At 41.5% G+C, this 27,294-nt stretch overlaps 1 long non-coding RNA gene across 1 annotated transcript; it reads right to left on the reverse strand.

Moving 5' to 3' along the window:
* Positions 1-4,826: 4,826 nt before the first annotated feature.
* Positions 4,827-13,377, reverse strand: LOC116448193. The gene is made up of 3 exons (XR_004241839.1): positions 13,075-13,377; positions 12,693-12,809; positions 4,827-6,889 (listed from the first exon to the last, which is right to left on the reverse strand). It is a non-coding gene; the product is annotated as an uncharacterized LOC116448193 (long non-coding RNA).
* Between the last annotated feature and the right edge of the window lie 13,917 nt (positions 13,378-27,294).

Genomic DNA, 27,294 nt, shown 5'->3' on the forward strand with positions numbered 1-27,294 from the left:
CCCTACAGCTGCCTTGACATTTTTATTTTTATATTTAGAAATAAAAGGTGAAGCCCTCCGACCAGCAGTTGGTTTAACACCATGGAGGACAAGGTGAATACCTTCCTAAATTAGCTCAGCACAAAGGAAGCTGCTGTTCAGCAGTTATTTCCCACTGGCAGATATTAGTATTTCTGAGGGAAATATGTACAGCATGAAGAAGGAGTGTGTGTGTGGATTAAAAGCATTTAATCCACCCAAATTAAAAAAATAAGACTCAAACTTATGGAAAAGACAAGTTGTAAAAAAAAAAAAAAAAAATTAAATAAATGAACAAACAAAATGCAGTGTAAATTAAGACCTTGGAAATTTATTTTTGTCTGGGAGGAAAGCAAGCTTAGTCACACAGTAATTATTATTCTTGTTGCATCCACCAGAGAAGTCTCCATTAAAATCAAAATTCAAGTTCTCATCAGTGGAAGAACACTGAATATGACACTTCTCAAAGGAGTTACAGTGGCTCTAAAAAACGAAGGAAGTGATGTGCTGGAGAAGTGGATATAAAAGTGAGAGTTTTCCAAGATTTAAAAAGTGAAAAAATTAAGGAAAATTATAATGATTTCCTATGGGGACTGCAGAATGTACAACGCTGTATCCATGCTGTTCTGGAGATATTAAAGTAAATATAGTACATCTGCTCCAGAGCATCGGGATAATCTGTCACAGTGGGAAGTTCCAGGATGATTATGTACATTTAGCTCTTCTTCTGCATATTCCAATTCCTTCCCTTCATTATCTTGCACACCAGAAGAGCTACCATTAGGAAATGAGCAAAATCAATACTTTACTCAATCCATCCATCCTGGTGGTACAATAAAGAATCTTAGAAATGTAGAGTAATATCCGAGGATCACTGAGGTTGGGAAAGCCCTCCCAGCCCATGGAGTCCAAGCTGCGCCCGATCCCCACCTTGTCACCAGCCCAGAGCACCTCCAGGCCTTCCTTGGACACCTCCAGGGATGGGGATTCCAACAACTCCCTGGGCAGCCCCTTCCAATGTTTGACAAACCTTTCCATGAAGAAATTCCTCCTGGTGTCCAACCTGAGCCTCCCCTGGTGTAACTTGAGGCCGTTTCCTCTTGTCCTGTTGAGAGAAATGGGAAGAATTCTCATTTGACTGTTTGCCATGGCCTGTTGCAAGATGACTGAATATTTGGGGCCTGTAAGATCTGCGTTTGTTCCCAAATAATTCAGCTACATTTGAGTTCATCCAAGTGCTAACAATTCAGTCTGAGGGAGGAAATTCCTTCTACCAGTGTAGGAATCACTCACCGGCAGTGCATGAGGGAAGAGTTACAGTGGGCATGCTTAGCAAATATAAAATAAAAGGCAAATGATCACCAGGGTTTATGGAAATCTGCTGTGGTTCTGTGCTGTCATATTGTTTATAATGCTTCCATCTGACACAGATTCCTATTGTTCATGTGGGAATCGTTAGAAAGAATTGTTGCTCCTCTATTTGGTTCAGTGGAGTTATGTATTGCCTGGTGCATGTAAGGAATCAGCTCATGGAGGAAAAGGAGAAGAGAGGGAGAGAGAAACACTTCCCAAGAAACAAGCTCCTATCCTTTTTTGGTGCTGTGCACTAAGTGAACTAAAAGAAGAAAAGGAAAAGGGGGGGAAAAAAAGCCCGTAAAAATTTTCCTCACTTACATGGCACACTAAAATCAAGGATTTCGAAACTTCCATTATCACAGGCAGAAGCTTATTATTAATGTGTTTTTCTTTTTCAGACCTTCTTCCCTGAAATAGAATTCCAAGCCCATGCTGCGACTGTGCAATATTGTTCACTGCAAGCAACTATTTTGTTCTGCCTCAGAGGCAATACATTTTTACATTTAATTTTGCTGCGGGTATATACAACACTTGTTTATGTCCTTAAAATGTCTTTTAAAGAGATTGATTTCAATGCTTCTCTGGCAAATCCAGCTATGAAGGTTTAATTCTCTCCCTCACTCAGCGAGGCAGCACTGATATTTCATTTTGGTGGCTCATATGTCTATGAGGTAACACTGGACATATGTAATCATATACATGGAGATGGATGCACGGATTGTTTCATGTTCTCAGTGGAGCTTTAATTACAGAATTTTACTCCAAGTTTTATTACCAGCCTCACGTCTCTGTTTAGCCTCCAGTGCTGCTACCGAATTTTCCATCTACAGTAAATTAGGTTCATGTAAATAAATGCTGTTTTTCTGAGAAAAACACCAGTAAATGGCACATGAAAGATTTTTATTTGGCCTGGTGCTGCTCCTTTGGGAATGAGAATAACCTGAAATTTAACATGGATGTGTGGGTGTGATTGTTGTCTGTCTGTGCTCCTCTGTTCCCATTTAATATGGATGGGATGGAAGCAGGAGCAGGGTTTATTCCAATGCTCACTATGAACAAGCCTGCAGGAGTTTATCAGCATGAATGTTGTTTATTATAACACTTAAAAAAAAAAAAAAAAAGATTCAGGGGGAAAAATGCCAATGTCATTTGAGTATTTCTCAGTATTCTGCTTGTTTTTCTTTCAAACCTTGGTGAATTGACTTCATATCTTGGCATTTTAGACATGAAGAAATTTTCCTCTCACTTTCTCAGGAAACCATTGTCCTTTCCCAAATCCCAATCACACTTTATTCCAAACACACCGTGACTGAAACCAAGTCATCACCTTCAAGCAGAAAGTTGTGTGTTAATGGCCCTGTTTATTAAGGCACAGGAAAATATTTGCTTTAATCAGCAGTCTAATTAAACCTGATTTCTTTAATCTATGTATAATCTGTGCTGTTGCTTAATAGTCAAGCAAAGAGCATAAAGAAATTGGCATAAAATATTGTCAAGCACTAATGAAAATGTCTGCTGGATATTCCTTGTCTTTTTGTGGTGAATGGATAGGAAAAAGGACTTCCAGAAATTTAATGAGACTTGAAGGTGGGGCATAAAAAATAGAAAGTTTTGTGCTGATTAATGGCAAAAAATGTTCTTCCTTCAGTGGGTTTCCATTTTGGACAGAGACCATCTGCTGGTGAAACTCTCAATAAAGGCAAGTTTTGCTTGGATAGTTCCATTATTGAAGATAAGCCCCTGTAGCTGAAACTGCACATTTTAATTTTCCATTACTAGATTGCATCTCCAGATACTGTCAGATCCAAGCAACTGCCATTTAATAAAAACAAATAAATACAATTCCAAAGAAAATTGAGATAATCATCTTTGCAGCCTTAAACCCACATTTATGCTGATACGGCCATGCACTTGTTTTCTTTGTCTTTTTCTAGGCAAGCACATTTCTCTAATTCTACAGATATTGGGACCTGCAAACTGGAATCACTTTTCTATCAAAACTGTTCCCCATCAGTGGATAAAATATATTTGTCTTAGAGAAGTGCAGCTTTCAGCATATACCAAACCTGGAGCTGAATTGTGCCATTAGAAACTGATTTGAAATGGTTCTCCATGAGTAACTGTTATTTTAGGAGCTGTCAATACAACTTGTTTTCAAATTCAGTTTTTTTACACTCTCTTAAATGCTTGTTAATTCATAAAACTGCTATGAAAGATTGCTGTTCTCCTTGTAGAAGGAACAAATTATTATTAAATATCTGATAATTACATTATGTCCAAATTTTAAATAAAACTTCTATTTTCTTGGAGAAAAATAGGAAAGCAGGAAACATTCTGTATCTATGTAGAATTGCTCTCTGAAACCTGAGTCAAACTTGGCCCTTCATATTTCACCTGTTAAATTTCTGATACATTTTTATGCAATTGGGATGTTTGGCAATTTATTTGAGCACAATAGAATTTACACATTACACGGAGAAAGTGGGGAGTTAAAAGCAGGATAAGGATTGCAGCAGGAATTGCTGAGGGAATGACAGGATCGTTCAGCTGCAGGTGAGATTCATTGTAAGAAAAAGTAAAATAAAACACATTGAGAGAGAGAGTTTAATTTGATTAGTCCTAATGAAGGACTGAAATCTTACTGTTGGTACTCTGGAATGAGATCTTAGGTTATACTGGATAATTCTGAGAAAAGTATCAGCTCAGTGCTCAGTCACTGTCAGAAAAAAGAATTGAAATATTGAGAATAATTTGTAGAAGAGTGAGGATCAAAACATCATTAGGCTACTTAAAAACCCAAGAGGAACCCAGCTCCTTGGGAATGCTGTGCCTGGATTTCTGATCTCTTCTCCAAGATATCCCAGGGAGTTCTCTGAACACAGAGAGGTGTTCACAGAACCACAGGATGGTTTGGGTTGGGAGGGACCTGGAATGGGGTCCCTGAGGAGCTTCAGGAGGGAACAGCAGGAGGGTGAGCCCAAATTCCAGCCTAAGGCCTGGCCCAGGGGCCATCAGTGCATTATAGCCCCATCCATCCAATGCAGCTCAGGATGCACAGTGGAGTTGGGGCTCCAAAACCAGGACTCCCACGGAACAATCACCTTGCCCAGGTCCCTCCCAGGGCTGTCCCAGCAGATCCATCACTCCCGGAGTCCAGGATCCATTGGGAGCAGCTCTCCGGGTCATCTCTCACCAGATCTAGGGGACTTCAGAAGAAACTAGAAAATAGCAGCTTTGAAATAAAGCAAAAGAGGTGAATCTTCACACCGGATTTAATGAAGTTTTAGACTGAAAGAGTCTTTCTTTGAAAGAGAAACAGGACAAAGTGACAGAATTAAAACACGGAAAAGCAGAACTGATGCAGGAAGTCCTAAACCTACAATGAGTGGAACACTGCACGTGGAGTAATGAAATTATCAGAGGGAAGAATCACTATCCACTTAATTAGTTCTGACATTCCAACCCATCTACCACTGGTTATTGGCAGAGACGGAGCCGGATCTACCTCTGGGTTTAGTTCAGCTGCACCTTCCAGGCAGAGCCTTGCAGGTCCAGCATGAGGCTGTGTGAGTGGTTTATTTAACTCTGTCTTCATCTGGTCTGTGGGGCTGTTTTGCTTCTCTCAGTCACTGCTCCAGCAGGTTCCTCTTCAGCTGCCTTGCACAGCAGTTGTTTTACTTCCCTGCCTTTCAAGCAATCTTCTTGGAATTCAGGCTTTCTGGAGAGGCCTTCATACAAAGGGGCTTTGATTGTACTGCATATAGATTATCAGCTCTTGCAGCTGACTTTTCTTGTTTGTTTTATCTTCTGATAGCCTTGGAAATGGTGATGCAAATCATGCATGGAATAGTTGAATATGAAAGAAAAATAAATCAGAAGATGTCCATGTCCCACTCTCTACTCATTGCCCTGTTGAAAGCTGGTGGAGGTGCTTCTCGGTCAACAAATTTACAGTGATATAAATTGGTAATAATAATCCCTGATATGCAGGTTTCAATATTTGCTGATAAATATAAAAAATTAAGCAGTTTTTGTCTTTCTGCCACATGAAAGATGGCTTTATATTCACTGACTTTCCATGGTAATGAGGTTGATAAAATAGAAAAAAAAAAAATGCCTTTAGGAATAAAAAGCCTGAAGTTTTCCTATAGTCAGGTGTTCTGTTAGATCTGGGAAGGCAATAATATGTGAATACACATAAAATGAGATCTTATCTCACTGTCCCAGGTTCACTGAAGTCCGGTGGAAAACACTTCAGTCTCTGCTTTCATCTTCCTGGATTTCTCCAGACTCAAACTTGGGCTTTGACATTAACATGGGCCAAACCTCATAATCCTGGCTCAGAAAGAGCTGAGTAGGGGATTTGTCCTTTCAGAGATCCATGGAATCTTGCAGTACAGGTCAAATCCCAAGATCCTTCATTATCTCAGCTCCACTGTTAGCCTGGCCAAGCTCCCCCTGACTTTAGGTAAGACCGGAATTAATATTAATACTTCAAATTTGAATGGGAATGAATGAAACTGAAAAGCCACTGGAATATCATAATTCAGCACAGGACATGTGCATTTGCTGATTGAAGCCTTTTCTCCTGGGATTTGATTTTTTATTGGCACTCAGCCCATAGAACAGCTGATGGACACATTCCTGAAATTTTTCTGTTGATATAGGAAATCAGATTATCAAACTTAAAGTGCTTAAACTGAGATTTTCCCAAGGAGCTTGCAGTGGGTCACATCTTCGTTAATCTTTTGCCTAATAAGAGACTTCATAAACAAAGCAACATCCCAAATATCTGTGGATTGTAATAATTAACAACGAAAGTCCACGTTACACTTTAGATTCACAAGGCTGAGACAATTCCTCCCACAGAAAAGGATCTTGGTGGCATAATATAAACTTCTTATTTAAGACTTCCACAACTGTATCCATTTTCTTCCTGATTTAGTCAGCTTTGAGTGCAACAGGCTTAATTTATGATGTTTAATTGGAGCTCAATGCTTGGAGATAAAAACCACATTGTTTACTTTCTCATTCCACATTGCGCTCAAATTCACAGTGAAGTGAAAAATCTGATGTGAGAAGATTTTAAATACATCTTTGGGATTTTTTTATTCCTTTCAGACAGCTTTGAAGGAGAAAACTTGGAAAAACAAGGTCTTTCTTTAGCATAGGCAACATCATCTTATATAATGATCTAAGTTGTAGTAGCTACACCTTTTTGTAGATGAGAAGTACATATCATGCATAAAAATACACACTTGGGGAGGACTTAAACAGTGCTCTGGCAAATAAACTCAGAATACTACTTTTCAGCTAGGATATATTAAAAGTTATTACCTCCAATTAAATAAGCAAGTAGAAATTATTGTTGTAATTGTCCTTGGAAAGGAGTGCCCTGATGGAGGATATTAAAAAATGTGGAAGCATTGGTATTAAAGTCAAGCACTCCATGGAGCTGGTGATCCTTGGGGGTCCCTTCCAGCTCAGGATGTTCTGTGATCCACCACGGTTCTCTCTGAAAGGGAGAAATGGCTCTGTTAGGGACCCAAAGATGGCAATTTCACTGAGAATTAAGACTTTCTTTTCAAAAGATAATAGTCTTCCTGAAATTTGAGCTAAGTATTTGTCAAGGCAATTTTAGCCTAAGGTTTGGGGGAGGAAATCTGAAAAGTTGTGCCATTTGGGGACAAATACCACCAGAACAGAAGTGTTGCGTAGGTAAGTGAAGCAAAATATAACCATGGGAACTGCTGATTTTGTTCTCTTCGAGAGCCTTGTTATTTTTTTAAGCCAGGAATCGATGAACTTTTCAAAGGTGGTTTTTTTTTGGCTTAGGTAGGGAGTTGAGAAGTACATGAGGCCAGATGAAGAGCAGAGAGAACACTGCCAAACAACCCACATGCCCAAGTCGTGTGGACATAAAGCCCGTATCCATCAGCCTGGAAATTCCTTCCTTCCCAAGGCTATTAATGACTTGTGCTAGCGAGAGACGTAGAATCCTATTTACAGCAGTGCTGCACCCTCAGTTCTTCCTTTACAGCACTAATGAGGCGTTTCGGTGCTGCTGAAGGAGAGAGATTTTAATTCTTCACATTAAGCCCCTGGCTGGGCTCCGGAGCTGCAGATCCAAGCATCTGGTGGATCATTTGCTAGCTGTCAGCAGCAAAGTCTGTCTATTTTCTGGATCAAACCACCAGAACATCCCAGCCCTTTAACTGGGGCTCTGAAAAAAATAAAACTTGGAGGGTCATAAACTTTAATGGACTAACACAGCAAAATAGGGTAAATGATATGCATGTCTGCCCAAAACTGGGACAGGTTCTAATCTTTTCCTTCACTGCCTAAAAGGTTCATTTTCTGCTGCAGATTTAAGGCATTTAGTATAGGAAACCACAGGAGCAGTTGTGAGCCTTGGAAAATCCTGGGTTTACAGCTGTAAAAGTACTGGTAGTGAACTGATCATCTGAACACGCTGTAAAAATCATGGAATCATAGAATTTCGGAATGGTTTGGGTTGGAAAGGAATGTAGAGATCATCCAGTGCCATCCCCTGCCGTGGGCAGGGACACCTTCCACTAGCCCAGGTTGTTCCAAGCTCTGTCCAGCCTGGCCTTGGACACTCCCAGGGATGGGGCAGCCACAGCTTCTCTGGGCACCCTATGCCAGGGCCTTATCACCACCTTCAAAAATATTTGAGTGCTCACAATTCCAAACCTCTTCTGGTGGAGAACTATGGCAAATTAATTCTCCTCTTCACTTTTTGCCGTGTTGGATTTGCTCTTACTCCCTTTTTCCATCTACCATAGATCCAGCTGGGATGTATCCTCATCAGAAGTGTGGGAAGGAAAGAAGAGCTGTGATGTCTTGAGCAGATTAGACAAACTGAAGAGCTGAAAATTTATTTTGAAAAGTGATTTTGGTCTTGTGAAGACTGAAAGCGAGATTTATTTTTTCCAGTTTCTTTGGAACCTTTCAGTATTTTCTGGGATGGATCCTTTGGAAGCCATGGTTTGTGACGTCCAACATGTGCAGGGTTTTCCACCTTCCCTGGGCAGATTCCTCAGGTCTCTGCCCTCAAGCTGAGATCGAGGGCAGAAATCAGCCTCTGTCCTGGCCTGGAGAAAGTCCCCTCTGAAACCCAACAGGTTCTGCCTCAAAATTAAAATGCAAAATTTCGTGTCTTTTTTTTTTTAAAGGGGTGGGAGGGGATGGTGGTGGTGGTTGGGATTTTGTTTATTTGGTTGGGTTTTGTTGGTTTTCTTTAGAAAATTCTGTATAAACTCCAATACGACCTTTCCATAGAATCATGGAATCATTAAGGTTGGAAAAGACCTCCAGGATCATCAAGTCCAACCTTCCACTGAATCCCACCATGTCACTAAACCAAATCATGGAGTTCCACATCCAGTTGTTTTTTGGACACTTCCAGGGATGGGGACTCCACTGCTGCCTGTCTCAGTGCCTGATCAGCCTTTCTGTGAGGAAATTTTTCCCAATAGCATCAAATCCTGTCCCTTAATAATATCACATCCTGATACCAAACAAAATAATTTCCCCACATGAACATTTAACACACATTTTTATGCTTCATTCATACCTGGCTTTTCTTTTGAATTTTAGCCTTTCATTATCTTGAAGCTGAAGGAATGAACTCCACTTAAAAACATCAGGACACTTTACCTGGGGAAATAAACTGATTTATGCAAAGACATTCTAGTTCTATTAAATAAAATTCTAATGGTTTTATTTACAACTATTTTAGAATAATTAGTATCTGATAGAGTTATTAAGTTTGACAGGAAAGGTAGGAAACTGTTATTGCTTTACAAGTATTTCCTTCTAAATCTTTCAGGCTAAACAGTTACTTTATTGTTAAAATCACTCATGGTTCATAAATTTTTCCTAAAGGGTTGTTATTAGTGGACCAGTATTTTTATTTTATATACCATGTTTTACTAATGACAGCATATATGAGGCCATTGTTCCCTCAGAAAATTCCTGTGTTCAATCATTACGTGCAAAAGCTTTAGATACTCTTCTATTTAATCACTTTTTTTTTAAGATATGTATTCAGTTAAAGTTTCCTCCATAGCTGGAGAAAGGTATTTAACACTTCTCCAAGCAGTTTATCAAATATCCCCCTTGCCAAGTTGCCTATTAATTTAGTCATCACCACTTGTCACCAGGTTTGAATAAATGAGCATTTTCAATAAACCTAAGGCAGCTCTGAAAGCAGATGCTAATTTTGTATTCATGCTCCTCTGAAAATAAGAGTCAAAATACTCAGATGGTAAAACCACCAAAACAAGAAAAAAATGTGTTCAGTTGTTCTCTTTTAAGAAAGACATAATTAATATTATTTAGCTGTCTTTCAGGGCTTTATTGGTACTTCATATATAACCTTGCACTCTGAAAGTGCCAAACCCATGTTTAATTCTGACTGCCAACCAAGGCATGCCTTCTGACAATTAAGAGGTAATTAAACAATTGGACAGAAGTTAATAATGAAGAACTAGGCATATATTTTGAAATGACAGAATTGAAAAATTCTAATTTTGGTTTGTTGTTTACAATGGACAATTTTGTCTGTCTGTGCTCCTCCTTCCATGTCCCTTGCACAAGGGAGTCCCCTGTACCTGTCCCATCAGGGTGTGCTCACCATCTCCCATTTTGTGCAGGAAAGTTCTGACTCCTCATCTGTTCTGTTGTCTCATTCCAACTTTGTGCCACAACTGGTCTTTTATCAAAATCACTCCTGTAATTTTTTGGCTTTGAACCAACTCTGCTCACCTTGCACTCCTGGAGCAGCCCACATGTGCTAATCCTTCTGATTTTCTGTCTCATTATCATCAGCTGAGGTTATGTTTTTCAGCATGGGTGCATTCACATGACAGATGACTGTGTCAGTCTGATCTGATCCTTCCAGTCTGGAGACTGGGATGTGGCAGAGACAAATGACTCTTCCATTTATTTTTGCTTTGCCTGGGAAGATGGTGGCTGTCTTATCCCTGGAAGTGTCCTAGGCCAGGTTGGATGGGACTTGGAGCAACTTGGGATATTAGAAGGTGTCCCTGCCCGTGGCATGGAGTGGAATGAAATTAATTTTAATGTCTCTTCCAACCCAAACCGTTCTGGGATTCCATGCAACCCTTGGCAAAATAAGTTCCCCTGACATGCTTGTGGAGCCTCAGCTTTATCTGTGATTTAATAAATAATGCATGGAAAACACAAATAACAATATATTAATTGTGAGTGTCTCAGCAAAGAGAAATTGAAGAAGACTCAGCATCCAGCCTTAGGTGGGAGGGCACTGCCAGAAAGAAAAGCTCCTTCCATCCATGCTGAGTGATGAATAATTGTAGACAATCCGTTGGAACTTATTCCCAGGAAGCTCGTCCTGCCAGTCTGGGCTAAATGTGCTGAAAGGAGGAACTAATTAGTGAGTAAGTTGCTTCCACCAAGTTGAGTGGGCATCAATCACATTCTGCAACTGGGGCAACCCAGCACTGGGCAGCCCCGCACGGCTGCTGTTGTTCGGGAATGGGATCCCAACAAGCCCGGCCCAGCTGCTGTTGTTTGGGAACGTGCTCCCGAGGTGCCCAAGGAGCTGCCAGCCAGCACCAGGTAGAGGCAGCGTGTCATTTGTCTTGTAGGACATGAGAGGATTCTGTTTAGTCCCTTTGTTGGGTGTTTTGGTGTTTGTTTGTTTTTTATGCAGGAAGACAAGCGGGAGTTCCATGATTAATATGGAATCTGTTGCACTTCCAAATCTCCCTGCATACAAATATAGATTGGGATCGAAGTGCCTTTGTGTTAAATGAGCCATATCATCCAACAGAGAGTTTGTGTCGGGTTTTTGCTCTTTAATGGCTTTGTGCCAGCTGTGCAGGGCTGGTGGGATTCGATCTGTCAGGGAATCTGCTGGCTAAAACTTAATCCATCAGCAGTTTTGAACAAATCAGAATCATAAAACCACTGAGGTTGGAAAAGACCTCCAAGATCATCCCTGGAATTGTTCAAGGCCTGGTTGGGTGGGGCTTGGAGCATCTTGGGATAGAGGAAGGTGTCCCTGCCCATGGAAGGGGGTGGAATGAGGTGACCTCTAAGATCCCTTCCAACCCAACCCATCTTGTGATATTAAAGCTGCCCTGCTTTGTTTTCTAGCCTCAAAAGAAGATATGAGCAGGTTACAGAGAGCCATAATGAGCCATGAAGTGGGATCAGACTGGAGAAATGTGTCTCATCAAGCACAGCAAAGTCTGTGTGTGGGCAGGCAGGGGTTTTGGAGGGAGCACTTATTTCTCTGCTGCTGAAAGGTTTCTTGCTCTCCATTGTCATGCAAATTCCAGCTTGAGATGGTGAAATGTTGGAATTGGCACTGGAATACATTTTGTGCACAGCCTCTCCTTTATTTCCCGACCCCTGTCAGTGCCTGCTCTCTCCACCTCTGCTTTGTAGTCACAAAAGAATGAAATCCTGTCAGTGGCTCCTCCAGGCAGCAGGGCCAGCATTTACAACTGAATAAAACATCTGCATTTTCTTTCCAATTAGCCATTTTGGCTTGTATTTCATGCAGTCCTACTTGTGCATACAGGGCTTAAGGGCAAACCTTTTTTACCAACCCATAATAAACTGTTCACCTAAAGTAAAAAAAACCTCACACCTTTTCTTTTCGGGAGACCCTTGGTTTCACATGAAGGGTGGACCACAGTGAGCTCCCGGAGAGTTTGCTCACAATGTGAGACTAATTCTGAACATTCAGCCCCCTTTTTTCACACCGAAGTGCTTCCACGGGTTTCAGGCTATTTCCTTTTAAGCTTTTAAGTAGATAGTTTATCACGGAGTGACACAAGACTGCTTCCTTCTTTAGAGCCTTTTAAAGATATTCTGTGGCTTTGTTTTATTCAACTTAGGCAAAAGCATAAAGCTTTAAAGGCATTTTTTAACTGTTACATTATAGATGTTCTTCTTTGTAGCAAAAGAAAAGAGCCCAAAACTTAGGGATTTCTAAAGATTTATAAGGTCTTTTGTTTTTCTGTTTTTCCTCCCTCTTTCAAGCTTCTAAACAAACATCAAAGCCTTAAATGGAGACGCAGCATCCAAGTGCTTTTTTCTGATACTGGGTGGAAGGTGCACAAAAGGAAAAAAAAAAAAATGAATTTCCAGCTATGGAACAGAAAAGGCACGGACCAGACATTGGTGATATGGACAGCTCCTGCCTGCAGCACCACTGTGGTCCTCTCCAGACACAGGAAACAGCTCTTGGCACAGTCTTTTTGTCTCTTCAGCCCTTCTGCTGAGACTGCAGATGGAATTACCTGGGCAGTTGGTGGGGATGTCCCCACTCAGGTGCAAATTACTTCATTCCAGTGTGGCCAGGAAATTCAACCAGATAATACAATTGCTATGCAGCCAGGCAGGCTTCAGATTATAGCCTGCCAATAGAAAAAGTTTGGAGTCAGAGGACACAAAAGGTTATTGACATATGAGCTTCAAATTTTTATGAAGCTCAGTGTGCTTAATTTGACCCAGCTGGAGTCTCTGGGAACATTTTAGGGACACACATGATGGGAAAGGTTGCAAAACTGCTGCCCAGTCTCCATGAAAGATAATTGTCTGCACTGGAGGTGACTCATAACTGCCTTTTTCTCCTTTAAAATAAGAAACCTTTCATAAAATATAAGCAATTTCCTCACTCACCTGTCTTCCACACTTGACAGATGAATTGCTGTGAAAAGTCTTTCGAAGAAGCATCTGATCAAGGTTCCCCCTCCACCTTCCATTTGAAAAACTGCTACGTGTGCAAAAATTCCCAGGAAAGGGAACAAACAAAAAAATCAGGAGTGACTCTGAAGTTAAAAAATCCATGTAAGAACATCCTCAATTCCCTTTTTTTGTAACGGAAAGACACAGGCTTTTAGGTGGGAGAATTTTTAGTCTGTAAATCAACATTTGCTTCAGCTTTTATAGATCTTTACCATGGCAGGAGAGTGTTGGTGGATGACTGCATGTGACTGCACTTCCAGGAGGACTCTCTCCTTAAAACACTGAGCTTATCTCTACAGAAATTTCCTCTTGTGAACTCTGCCTAAATGGGGTAAACAGAGCTCAGACAATTCCCTGTTTGCCAAGGGATGGAGATGGGGATCACTTTGGGGTGGAAGGATGCTGAGACCAGCCTGACTCATCCATCCCAAAGTTAAACACTCTGAGGAGAAATGTTCCTGAGATCCTGACAGAGGAACCAACAGGTGACAGGGCTGACAACTGATCTGACCCAGCCTGGGGACATCTGACATCAGTCACTTTATGCCGTCAAAGCCCAGCCCCACTTTTTAATGGGAAGATCTTCTAACACCCCCTTCTGGGAGTGTGTGGAGATTCCTCCCTGGAGTGGGGACATCCTCAAGGTCACTCCTTGAGGGTGAGGAAAGAGATTTGGTCACTGGGATGGGGGAGTGACATCAATCTCTACCTAATAACTGTTCTTCTAGCTTTGATGTCATTGCTTCAATAAATAAGGCACCATATTAGTTATAGCTGCCTGTACTGTGTAAATAATTCTGATTAAGATCTTTCAGTTTAAGCATTACCATTATCACCATCATTCTAATTGCAGGGATACAACTCAGGAAGGGCCTAGGAATGGGGAAGAGGATGGTTTTTTATCTTCTTATTTGAGATTTTCAGCCTATGCTGCTGAGATAGGATTTACTTTACCCTCTTCACCTAATAAACATTTACTGGAGAAATGATTTTCCCTTTGTGGGCCCTATTGGAAAAATGAGCCTTCTGAACACTGAAATAATTGGAAATCTTGGATATTTGGTAGTCTCCAAGGCCTTGTGTTTTGCTGACACAGAGATGTCCCTCTGGCTCCCAGGTCAAATAAAAACAGTGACACAATTCAGGGGTTGCCTTTTCCTATTCTTAAAAGCTCTGGAGAAATGGACACCACTAACTGTGAGTTTTCTCAGTCAGCTGGGGCATTTGCACTGATAAACAATAACTCAGCATTCCCTTTTCACCCTGAATTTCCTGAAGGAACTGAAAATGCAGGGCTGGCAAATGCTTAATGTGTGTATTTCTGATTGCTTGTATAGGAGAGGTTGGTCAGACATTGGAAAGGGCTGCCCAGGGAAGTGGTGGAGTCACCATCCCTGGAAGTGCTCAAAAGATGTGGATGTGGCACTTGTGGACATGGTTTAGTGCCGGGTTAATGGTTGGACTCAATGATCTTGCAGGCCTTTTCCAACCTTAATGGTTCCCTGATTCTATATGTGTGCTGTAGTTTTAATTAGACATTTTAAATAGGCTGCTATGATGGGATTTTTATTCATTTATTATTCCTTAATTACTTAGCTAGTCTATTATAATTGAAATATGTGTTCTGTGGTCTCGTTTGAAAAGAGATTGAAAACTAAACATAGGAGCTTCTCAGTGGATGCATTAATTGGGAAGTCAGATAATCAATAAGGGGAAAAACTAAATTAGGGACAATTTAAAATACTCGTGGCAAAGCTATTCAGTCAATGAAATTGAGGGATTTCTCCAACAGAAACTGGGCCCTCTTCCCTCCCATCCCTGGGGATGAGTGCTCTGGTGTCCATCCCTGCACTGGTGGCTAGGGATGCACAGCCTCATTCCCAAACTCCAGGCGTGGGTGAGCGCCATCCCTGGAAGCCAGGGAGAAAATGATGGGCTCCATATTCCTGAGGCACAGAGCTAAATCAGGGGCACAGAGGGGCTGTTCTGGATGCCTGACATGGCTTTTAAATGGTGGCCTGTTAGTGCAATATTTTAGATTAAAACCTGTAATCATGACTCTCTAAGAGAGGACTGATGACCCGAAGCAAAGCTTTTTATATTTTCTGCATTGTTAGAAAACAGCAGAGTTTGAAATGTACAGGTTTTGCTGCCCTACAAATGAATGAAGGGGTAGGAAAGTCCAAATCAATATCAATAATATTAAATAATCATCTTTTTTCAACCATGGAACCATTTATATTGGGAAAAACCTCCAAGATCAACAGGTCTGACCTCTTGCTTCCCTCAGGCCCCATGGAGTCAGGACACGAAAAGTTTAGTGGAGACTGTCAGAAACATTTTGTTCTAACAGGGTGACCAGCAGTGCCAGCTTGGCTGCAGTGACACCAGACTCGTATTTGGGCAATGACATTAAAGGCAGCACTGCACAGCTTCTCTGGGCACCCTGTGCCACCCTCACCGCGAGGAATTCCTTCCTGACATGCAGTCTGAATCTAAATTTAGTTTGTCATGGCCCGGGAGTGGAATTGGCCACTCTTTTATTCAGCTTGGAGATAAATGGATGAGAGCACTGAGCTGCTTTGAGATTTTGAAACAAACCCCTGACCTTGATTAAAAACTCTGTAAAGAAATGAGACCAAACCCCGGAGATCAAGGGTTGATGTGCACACCCCAGTGTGTGCTGCTTGTAAAAACCTCCACATTTACCACAAAGAATGTTTTGAAATGTCAGAGCAATGGGCATGGGGAAATCCTTTCTGATCTTGATTGTGACAGCTCTGAGGACTGGCACCTCCCTGAGAGATCTGGGATGCAGAAGTGTGGACGTGCAGCTCCTGAATCCTTTCTGTGCGGAGAGGGTGGATCTGGCTTAGTGTCCAGCCCAACGAGCTGGGGCAGCTCCGTACACCAGAAACTCTTTACTCTCTGATAGTCAGGATGCTTCACCTTCCTTGCCGCCATCCAAAAATAAAGTTCCCTGGGATGAAACAATCCAGAATAATCAAAATGTTTTTGCTCTGGACAGGGACCTGCATTCCAATGCCAGGTTGGATGGGGTTTGGAGCAACCTGGGATAGTGGAAGGTGTCCCTGCAGGGGGTGACACTGGATGGCCTTTAATGTCCCTTCCAACCCAAAACATTCTGGAATTCTATAATTCCTATGAAGGGAAGTCTAAAGGATTTTTATCAGAGGGAGGAGAAGCCAAATTCATACGCTTTAACATGAAACAAGTGTATTTGTTGCCAACTGCTATTTTATTTTCACTGGAATCTGGTGTTCCAGAATGAGGCTGTTTCAACCTTCTCCATCCCTCCCTTCATTTAATTCACTGCTGCCACATAATTTGGAACAGGAATTTCCAATTGCATGTTTGTAGATGAGCACACACATTCCTAAAAGTCAAATATCTCCATTAGCGGCCTTGGACTTAACATGGAAACGGGAAAAGGCTTTAATTCATACATTACATGGGATCTTGAGCAACTTTAAATAACCTTCCCTTCCAAGGCTCCAGCTCTGGTCAGTGCAGAGATTAACCCAGAAAAGAAACCAAGTTCCAGCAATCAAGAGAGTGATGAGCCTGATTAATCCTCTCCATGACTGCAGAGGGAAGAAAGAAAGATAAGCCTCATCAGACAAATGTTGGCCTTCAGGAACTCTTCCTTAGCATATTTGCATGCATAAATTAAATTAACTCAGGCAGCTGCATGAACCCCAAAGTTTCAATTATTAGAATGATGACTACGTAAAAAAGATACAGGAAATTGCAAGGGATTGCTGTACAAAATATTAATTTTTTTAGGTTAAATGCAGATGATGGGGCCCATCCCTGATTTTGCCATCTGTTTGGCCATAGAAGAACTTCCAGTAATCATTACAAATTACTATAATGGAGGTTTCTACTCATATTTATAAAATTAGAATTGATATCGAAGAAAGGCAGTAGGTGAACACAGCCATGGTCCTGTACAGACCACTGAAGTGACTGAATCTGATCCTAATTAGTCATTATTGATTATTCTTGTATTCTAATTTCTGCAGAACTGAAATATATCAGTAAACAAATACAGAAAATAGTTTAGATGTCATTGAAATCCCAGCACTAAAAATTGACTCCAGGAGGAAAAAAAAGTGTCAGAGGTCTTTCTAAATAAGAAATAAATTGTCCTTTTTTACAGCGTAGTCTTTGCTGGCAGTATGGATCTCCTTGATGTAATTTCTATATAAAAGAGCAAAATGCACGCTCATTGGTAGCAAGAAAGTTTCATGGAGGCACAAAGAGTGTTTTGCAGTTTAGTTATACTAAAGTTTGTGGCAGAACTGGTGGACATTCTCTTGGCAGAATTTAAAATTCATGTGGGGAAAGAATGTCAGTACATTTTCTAATGGATTAGAAAACACTCTAAAGTGAACATCTCAGGCCTGATAAATAGAAAGGGTTGTGCAGAGGCAGAGCATTCACAGCATTTCTGCAGAGAAAAGTGCAAAAAGAGAAAGAAAAACCATCAGAAGCCTGGATTAATGCACGTGCACCAGCACAGCTTCTTAAATCCTGTGTGACGGCTCGAACATGACAACATGGAACAGCTTCCCAGGACATGGCCAAGGAGATAAATTTGGCAGCAGCAGGTGTTCATTTCCCCCAGGAAACTCCTAAAAGTGCTTAAAACCAGTGGGTTATCTACTTAACCTTGTTCTCAAGGACAGAGCAGAGAGGCAGATCGGCACTTGCTGTGGAATTCTTGGGAAATGTTACATTAAAAAGTAAAGACACTGCTCATTATAACTCAGTGCTCCTTTCAAAACTGCCAGAGATCAGCGAGGCTGAGAGCTCTGCAGGATTTAAAAATCAATTGGATAATTACAGTGATCCATGAGTCATCATAGCAAAGACTAAACAAAGACTCATTTCCTCTTCCTCAATAAATAAACAAACACATGTCTTGGAAGAGAAAATAAAGGTTCAACCTGCAGGGCACAAGCAGCCTCTGACTAATGGGGGTTGGGAAGGAATATTCAGGAAGAAATACTGTACCTAAGCCAGGCTTAATGTAGGGGCTTAATGGTTTGGGGCTTAATGTAGGAGTTCTAAGTTCCTCAGGCACTGGGAAATCAGTCTGTAGTGCTACCCTGTGGTGTGGTCAGCACTCTCCAAATTACTGAGAGCCTTGCACAGAAAAATTCCCATGAGGAGCAGCTGAGGGAGCTGGGAAAGGGGCTCAGCCTGGAGCAAAGGAGGCTCAGGGGGGACCTTGTGGCTCTGCACAACTCCCTGACAGGAAGGGGCAGCCGGGGGGGTCGGGCTCTGCTCGCAGGGAACAGGGACAGGAGGAGAGGGAACGGCCTCAGGCTGGGCCAGGGGAGGCTCAGGTTGGATATTGGAAAAATGTCTTCAGTGAAAGAGTGGTCAAGCACTGGCACAGCTGCCCAGGACAGTGGTGGAGTCCCCATCCCTGGAAGTGTTCAAGGAAGGAGTGGACATGGCACTTGGTGATCTGGTTTGGTGGGAAACTGTGGGATTCCTTTGAAGGTTGGACTCCATGACCTTGGAAGTCTTTTCCAACCTCGGTGATTCTGTGGTTCTTTCCCTTCCTGGTAAGGGGAAAAATTCACCATGTTTCCTCCCTTCCTACCTAGGGCCCTTTCAGAAGAAATTTGTTCCCTCCTGCTTGGAGGAGCTGGATGAATCTGCTCCAGCACTTTGGGGAGGGACAGAAATCAGGGCATTAAATAAAGCATTTCAATTCTTTGTAAAAGCGGGATTCTCCTTGATTGCAGTAATTCTGAAAGGCAGAGCTGTCTGATAGGAACGGGCCTTGTCACACACAGCACATGGACAGAAGCTCAGACCCTGGGAGGTAACTGGCACTTGGCAACAGAGCTAAGATTAGTGAAAAAGTGATGTAAGAAAGGAAAAATAAAAGTGAGAAGGGCCTAATTCACAACATTTCACAAGATTATTTATGAACTCCATCTAACCCCAAGTCAACACTAACCTCAGACTCCCTCGGAGAATGTTGGTGTTGCAGCACCCAGGTTTCACACAGCCTCCTCTGAGGGAAGTCTGTCAGGCTGGCAGCACCTTCTGACAGCTAAAAATGTCTTATTTCAACTTTTTTTTTAATCAGCAATCCAGCCCCTTCGACTCATAAGAAACTGGTTCAGTTAATCGTTTTAATAAAGGGAATCATTTCTGTTTTCATTATAAGAAACAGTCGAATTTATTCCTCCATGAACTCTTCTTGGAATTCTGTGTCTGTGTGTGTGTGTGTGCGCAGGAGAAGCAGAAATACAGGATAGATGGAACTTTTTGCTTCCTGTTTGTGACTACTTCCCCAAAGACATGGGTGACCCCTCAGGAGTAGCCAGGAAATCCGTAGGATATGTTATTCCTAATAATCTTCTGGCAGGCTGTGCTCCTGAGGTGTGAGAGCATCCTTTCTGCTCCTGCAGAGAAACCTGGAAAAAAAAAGGCCCAAATTCCCCCCTTTTGGAAGGTGGACTTGCCATTTATGCACGGTGCCATTAAAATTAATTACCTGAGAACCAGTCCATAATGTCCACAGGTATGGAAAGGATAAAAATTAATTGACTGAAAGAATCCATAAAATATTTGGAGCAAAGGTCATTAATTTGTGCTCACTGAAACAGAGACTCACACGCTTGAATTACCCAAATACTTCAGCAATAGGACAAAGAGCAGGTGGTCCAAAAATAACTGTCTACAGTAAGGCTCTGCAATTTTGGGGGTTTGGATCCCAGTCTGGGAGGGCACTGCAGGAGGCTGTGTACCTTGACGCTCTCCTTGAAAGCCATTCCCAAGGGAAAGTGCTCAGACCTTCCTTCTCCTGCATTCAGACAAATCCATACTAAAGGAAAGATGAAAAGGAAAAAAAAGACTTTGTTTGCAGGTGGGATTTTCTGAAGATACATTTCTTGTTACCAAATAAGACGCAGCAAAGGAATAATTAGAGGTGTCACTTCTTGAGGAAGCAGATCCTATCCTGATGTGATTCCTCAAGTCTAATGGAGGCAGGTATCAACCAAACTGATGGAAAAGGATTATTAAAAAAAAGAAAAAATTCCACTTTATAGTTGAAATTCAATTTTTATGAACTAAGGAGAGTGGGATCTAATTTCAGGTGCTGAAACCTGAGCCATTTCTGGGTGTTGCTGCTGGGGTTCGTTTCTGTTGTAAGGAGCAGAATGTACATGTTTATATATCTACAAATCTTTTGCTATATGTCTGCTCAGATGGCTCATAAGTAATGATAATTATATAATTTCTGCCACATTATCAGGGTGCCCAGAGCAGCTGTGGCTGCCCCTGGATCCCTGCAAGTGTCCAAGGCCAGGTTGGACAGGGCTTGGAGCAGCCTGGGCTAGTGGAAGGTGTCCCTGCCCAGGTGGGTGACTGGATGAAATCTCAGGACCCTTTCAACCCAAACCAGTCTGGGATTCTGTGATTATGAATTAATGTCCCTCCTGGTCCCCTGCAGTCTCTCTGGACATCTCCCAGAACTCAAAACCAGTTTTGGAGAGGTTAACTATTCCCAATTTCACATCCAAAGTAGTTAAGCATAGCACTCTGTACCGAATAAATGGAAGAAGAACCTTTGATTTTTAAAAGCACTGATGCTTTTGTATAGTGAGTATTCTCTTAAAGCACTGGAGTGGCCTGGATTTACGTAGGCAGCTCCTGATGTTTATAGGTAACAATTTATACAATCAATTTTTGGACTGAAATTGCAGCACCTATGTGGTAAATTATCTAATTGCTGCCACTCGAATAAGTGTGTGCATCTTAATAAATATTATGAATTTAGTAATTAAAGGGGAAGGCAAGTTTTTGACCTCAGTGGCATTGAAAGAGTAATCAGTTGATTATAGATCATTTTCTGAAGATTAATTATCTCTGTGCTTGAGGTTCTAGACTGGTACCAGTACAACCTGTGGGGTGACTGGAGAAGTGTTACCCCATTTTTTTGAGTTTTCTTTAGACAGAATACTCATTTTATTCTGTTTATAAGGAGTTTTGTCCAGAAATGAGGTACTGTCATTCTTTTAATTCTGTTATTTATCAATAATACACAACAATTGCTTTAGACTGCAACACTGACAATACAAAAGAGGATAATTTGCAGAATATTTCTTCTGCATGCAGTGTAATAATTGCATGTAATTAGGACCAGAACTGCTGCAAAAGTCTGAATGCATTGTTAGTAAACAACATATCTGATGTTCAGACTGATGTTAACAAAAATGGTATTTCTTGCCTTTAAGTTTCTTCTCTCAAATTTTTTCTACTGTTTTCTCCTAGAAAGTAAATATAGGTAATTGTTCAATAATTATGCTGTTATGGGGAGTATATTTGGTAAACAGGACTTCAAGTCATCCATTCCTTAAAGGCCATCAATCTCACACTGATAAAATAAGTGCATTTAACTTCTTCACCTTGCAGCTCTCCATCGTGCACCATCACAACTGGAATTGTGGATCTGGATGAGTCCCTCCTTTACTGTTTCTCTATTTCTTCTGCACACTCCTTCTCTCCAAAGAACCTCCTCAGTCTCTTTCTTATTCCGTCTTTGTTCCTCTCAGTTATTGAAGGGATAACCCCTTTCCTACAAGCTTTATCTGGTTTTAGTGATTTTTAACTTGTCCAAGTGACACCCTTTACCTTGAACCATTCAGCAGTTGGAGAATAGGGTTCCTTTATTTATCCTCTTTCAGCTCAGATTTCCCTCATGAATACTAAGAAGTGCAAAACTCATTTAATTTTCCCACTTTATCCTGTTCACTTCATATTAAGTTTCTCCCTAATCCCTTAGTGGACTAATTATTTCACTTGTCAGCCCTTTATCTCTTTCCCTTTATATATTTAAAGAATCTTATATTGTTTTTAGTCACTCCCAAGATAATAATTCCCTTTTTATTGTATTTTTCCATTGCAGCATTTTTGAGACCCTGACATCCATCCTCCCCTACTTCCTTTATTAATTTTCAGGGATATTCATTTACACAGCTCTGATACATTTTCTCCTATCATCCCTCTCTCCAGTGCCTCCTCCCTCTGGGACAGCCTCTTTTTTAAAGTTGGCCCAGAGCAATTACAACACAATTAGAGGGGAACCAACTACAGAAAATCTTTAATTTCCCCAAAATATTGCCTGCCTTCCTTCCGAATCTGTGGCAGAGGGGTTTTTTTTCCCTCTTCTCTAAGTCTGAAGCCAGGTCAAAATATTGAATTATAGGAATTCCAGAACGTGGAGTCCCAGGAAGAGCCACATGTCAGGCAGGTCCTGTTTTTCTGCCCAATGTCACTCCTGGGATCACCCTACTCCCTGAAAAAGCCACTTTTCATGGATTATCTTGCATCTGCTACACTTTATGTTTCTCATGATCACAGGTGCAACATTCTCAGAGTTCTACTCCTGCCTGTGATACCAAATCTGGCCCAATAAAATATAAACTAGAGGAACTGAGTGCTCTAAACTTGCTGGTTTACTTAGATCAGGCTAATTAGGAATTTCATCCTAAGCATGTTTCCAGAGAGATAAAACTTACACAGTTAAGCCTCTGTGTCTCTCTGAATATATTTCTCTGCATGTGTTTGTAATCCTATAACCATATAATTATATATAGCAGGCACAGATATTTTAGAGTTTTGTGGGGGCTTTCACAGATTTGAAACCCTGTATTCCAGAAACCTGAACCAATAATACATTCCTAATACATTCTTTTCCCTGCTTGTGTTTTAACATTTCAAACACAAGGTGGTTTATTTATGTTTTATTTTATTTTATTTCATTCCATTTCATTTTGTATTCTAAGTGGCTGAAGCTAGTCTTGCTAACTTGCCTCCCCTATTAATCACCAACTCATTGTGTTCCACCTAGAAAAATACAGATTAAAGCAAGTAAACTGTGTTTGGAATTTCATCTGGTTTGGTTTTAGCAATGCCATCATTCCTCAGGTTTTCAACTTCTGTTGGCTGCGTGGTTTGAGTTCGAAAGAGTTTGAAAGGAATAAGAGCTGGCACTTTTTCAAGCCAGACTAAAGCCTTTGAATGATTCTGTAGATTACCATTAATTAGTCTGGGTGGAATCCAATCACTTCCTTAATCTCTAAATAAGGGAGTGTTGTTTGAAGCACTACAGGCATTGTCTATCCGCAGATATTATCAGTATTATTCTACTCTTTAGCTCAGCCAAATTAGGACAAAAATAATCTTAACCTCTATTAAACAAGGCTAATAAATATTCTTCAAAATACAGATTGATTTCCCCAGTTTATTCAGTGGAGAGCCCTAAAACTTTTAAATATTTATATCTGTTGAAGGCAGGTAATTGGCAGAGCAAAGGAAAAGATCCCTGCAGGCTTTCTGTGTTTAATACCTGTGTGATGCATGTGTAGTTCAGGGCTTAGACTCCACATCCAGCACGTGGCAAAGGAAAAAATGGGCAAAGAGATGAGGTGAAAGCATTCTCACTTCTATCTCCCTTTGTGTTCATGCAAAATTTTAGGGTTTTAAATTTTACACGAAGAATGGGTTTCACACAGAGCATGGGCTTTATTTATTTACATTTATTTTCACACCTTCCAGTGTTTCAGCAGCTGGCTTTCCAATTCATTGAAGATACACAGAGGTCCATTTCTAGGCTGTTCTGTCTCAGTTATTCAGCACAGGCAAAGTGGTTCTGGTTGGGTGTTGTGGTGAAAAATTCAGTCTGAAGGGTGAAACAAACCTGGCTCATGATGGTTCCCAAATGACTCTCGTTGCTGGGGAAGGACAGCAGGGCCAGGGAGCTCCTGGAGCGGGGCCGGCGGAGGCTGCGCAGCTGAGGAAGGGCCTGGAGCAGCTCCGTGCCCAGCACAGGCTGAGGGAGCCGGGGCTGCTCAGCCTCGAGAGGAGCCCCAGCTGAGAGGGGCCCTCAGCCCTGGCTGTCCCTGGCTGCAGGGAGGGCTCAGGGCAGGGCCCGGGCTCTGCTCCGGGGCCCAGCAATGGCACCAGAGCACCGGGCAGGGCCTGAGCCCGGCAATTGCCCTGCCCAGGAGGCAGAACTGCTGCCCTGGGCAGGGCCAGCCCTGAGCAGATTGGCCACAGAGGCTCTGGGCTCTCCTCCCTGGGGATATTCCAGAGCTGTGTGGACACAGTGCTGTGCCCTGTGCTCTGGGATGGCCCTGCTGGAACCAGAGGTGGCACCAGATGAGCCACTGCCAGTCTGACCCACTCTGGGGCTCTGTGATTCTGTGTTTGGAACTGTCTAACAAAAAGACTCTAGGATTGTTTCAATATTTGGTGATCAGAAAGAGCTCTGGGCTTATTTCACAGAATCACAGAATGGTTTGGGCTGGAAGGGACCTCAAAGATCACTGCAGTCCAGTGTTCCCCCCATGGAAGGAGGGTTTGATGCCGATATGGGCCATTCCCTGAAGAGTCAGTCTTGGTGATCCCTGTGGGCCCCTTCCAACTCAGAATATTCCATAATTCTACAATTAATTTGCTGATTATTCCTGCAAGGAGCAAACCAAGTCACTTTTCTAGTTACATACAAGAATACCTCTTCCTTTTGACAAAACTGTTTCCACCAAAAGAAAATAATTTGTGAGGATTTACATTTCTTGTTTCTGGATAGTTTTATGGATGTTTGGAATTACAGAAGACCCTCCCATTTGACAGCAAACAAGGAAATTTCAATCTGATTCCTTGGAAGTAGAGAAATAGGCTCAGGCAGAACCCAGGAGAGGAGTCCTTATAACACCAGAGCCCTGATGAACAAAACCTCCCCGGGATACGTACCCCTGGATAAGATATAAATTCCTCTTTGGGGATTTCTAACAGCTGATTTTGGAAGGGATTGATGATAGAAGGGTTTGAGTAATGTGATCTTTAGGAAATGTCACAGTGAAAGTTCAGAAATCTGGAGCATGTGAAGTGATAAAGAAATTAATACCTTTTAAGTGGGAAATACGACCTACCTTAGAGCCACAGGGAAGGCTGTCAGGAGCAACTGTGTTTTTATGGGTTCCAAAGCCACCTTCCTTTATGTGAGAAGTTTAGAAATGGGTTCATTTTCTGGAGGGGAAAAAAACCCCAACAATTTCTAAATGAACTGGTGAGAGAAGATGACAAATGAGCTTGGTAAATGGCAAAATGCAGAATCCTACCTGTTTAAATGACTCAGCTGGCCAAAAAAAAAAAAAAAAAAGCCTTTCCATATGATTTTGAAGGAACAACCCCTCTGTAAGTCTGTGTTTACAGAATGTCCTGGTGGATAGAACAGGAAATTTGCCCCAGGTCAATCTGTAATTTGGAAACACCAGAAGGTTGTGCATTTTAATTAACTTTCTGTTCTTTCTCTGGTGCCTTTCCCTCTGTTTCCTTTCTGCTCACAATGATTAAAAGACAAAATCCTGCCCCAGTTCCATGCTCAGGAACGCTTCCTGATTTGCTTTCATTAACTTCCACTACGCAAACATGTTTAATTATTTATCTGCTGATTTCCACAGGAAATCCTACAGAGATGTGAGTCTGGTTTGTAGGGATGCCATGTCAGCAGGAGCTGGAAAATCCAATCATCCATCATTAAGGGAAGAGAAGTGACGTGTTCTCCAATTTGTTCATTGGTAAAGGAAAAATACTTCCATTTAGGTTAAAATTTGGGGACCAAAGACAGACTGGATCAGCTGGCACTTCTCTTAAAATCTTCCCACTTTGTTACTTGGACTTAAATATTGTGAGAGAAGAATGCTGCCATAGTACATAGAATTAAGCTGGAAACTCGTTGCAGTCCCTAGGATTAACCAGTTCCATGATCCTGGACTAGAACATGTCCTAGGTCGGAACTGGGCTGGTTCTTTGGGAGTAAATGTATCGAAAGGAAAAAAAAAATAAAAGACAGACTACCAAACTGATGGCCATCTATCCTGAAATCCCAAAATGTATTTAAAATTATTGCCAAATTTTAAAAAAGAGAGGTGGAAGAGAGAGCAGAGATTCAGCATGGAATTTTCTCTGTGTGTGCTGTGAACCTTTATGAAAGCAACATCTGCTCCCATTTGTATGTTAATTTTTTTTTTTTTGGCATTTAAAATTTGGCTTTTAAAACTCATCCTCTCTCTTTTCCCTGATAGTGAGGAGCTGAGTTATGAAGCAGGTGCTGCACAGAATGAGGGGAACATCTGAGTCAAGCCAGAAATAAAATTAGCACAAAGGAATAACTTCAATTATGGAGTGTCAAATGCCACGTTAGGGCATGCTAATAAAATATGAACCTGTATTGCCACATGAATATTTTAGTTTTGGGATTAGTCTCTGTTTTCAATTCTCCCTCTCCTTTCCGCTATTCCTTCCCCAGGCAGCCATTCCAGAGGCAGAGGGAACATCAGATTCCTCCATCCTTGGTGCCTGATACCCCCAGCACCTGAGAAGCAGAGGTGCAATCTTCAGATAGAAACTTGATTAGATTTTCTCTCCTTGTGTTTTAGCTCTGGTAAAAGGAAATGTCTGTGGTGCCTCCACAGGACTGATTTTCATGAGTTGATAAAGGTCATAAGACCAAGAAATGAACTTTGGAGGGAGCTCCAGGGGCCTTGTCCAGTTGACTTTGGGTATCTCCACAGAGTCTCTGGGCACCTGAAGTTTGGTGATGATTTTTCCCCATCTAGTTGGACTTCCCCAATTTCCAGCTTGGCCCATTGCCTCTTTTTTATTGTCCTACTGCTCTGAAATGACTCTGCCTCTCTGTTGCTGGGGTAGAAGCTCTTTGCTTTTCAGTGCAAATCACCTTGACTGAAGCCTTGGACACAGGAAAAGCCTTTGAAACAAACTATTATTTCTTAATTTCAGGTATGATATTTTTAAAAAATAGGAAGGAAGGCCCCACCTGTTTGATTTGAGCCCTGCTGTTTCCATAGCCCCAGTTCCCTCTCTGGGATCCTGGAGAGGAGGATTCGTGCAGCTGGAATGCAGGAGCAGCAGCAATTCCATGAATCCACTCTTCAGTTGGTCTTATTTATTACTTCTGTGGTAGCACATTATTCTGTGATGAATTGCAATAATTTCCTAAATCCTCCTTTCCAGGGATTATTTTTTTCAATTTAAGGTGCTTTTTCTGTCTTTTGCAAAAATAAACCACTTTAAATA

Source organism: Corvus moneduloides, chromosome 9 (assembly GCF_009650955.1).
Source record: "Corvus moneduloides isolate bCorMon1 chromosome 9, bCorMon1.pri, whole genome shotgun sequence".
In the NCBI taxonomy this organism is placed as follows: domain Eukaryota; kingdom Metazoa; phylum Chordata; class Aves; order Passeriformes; family Corvidae; genus Corvus; species Corvus moneduloides.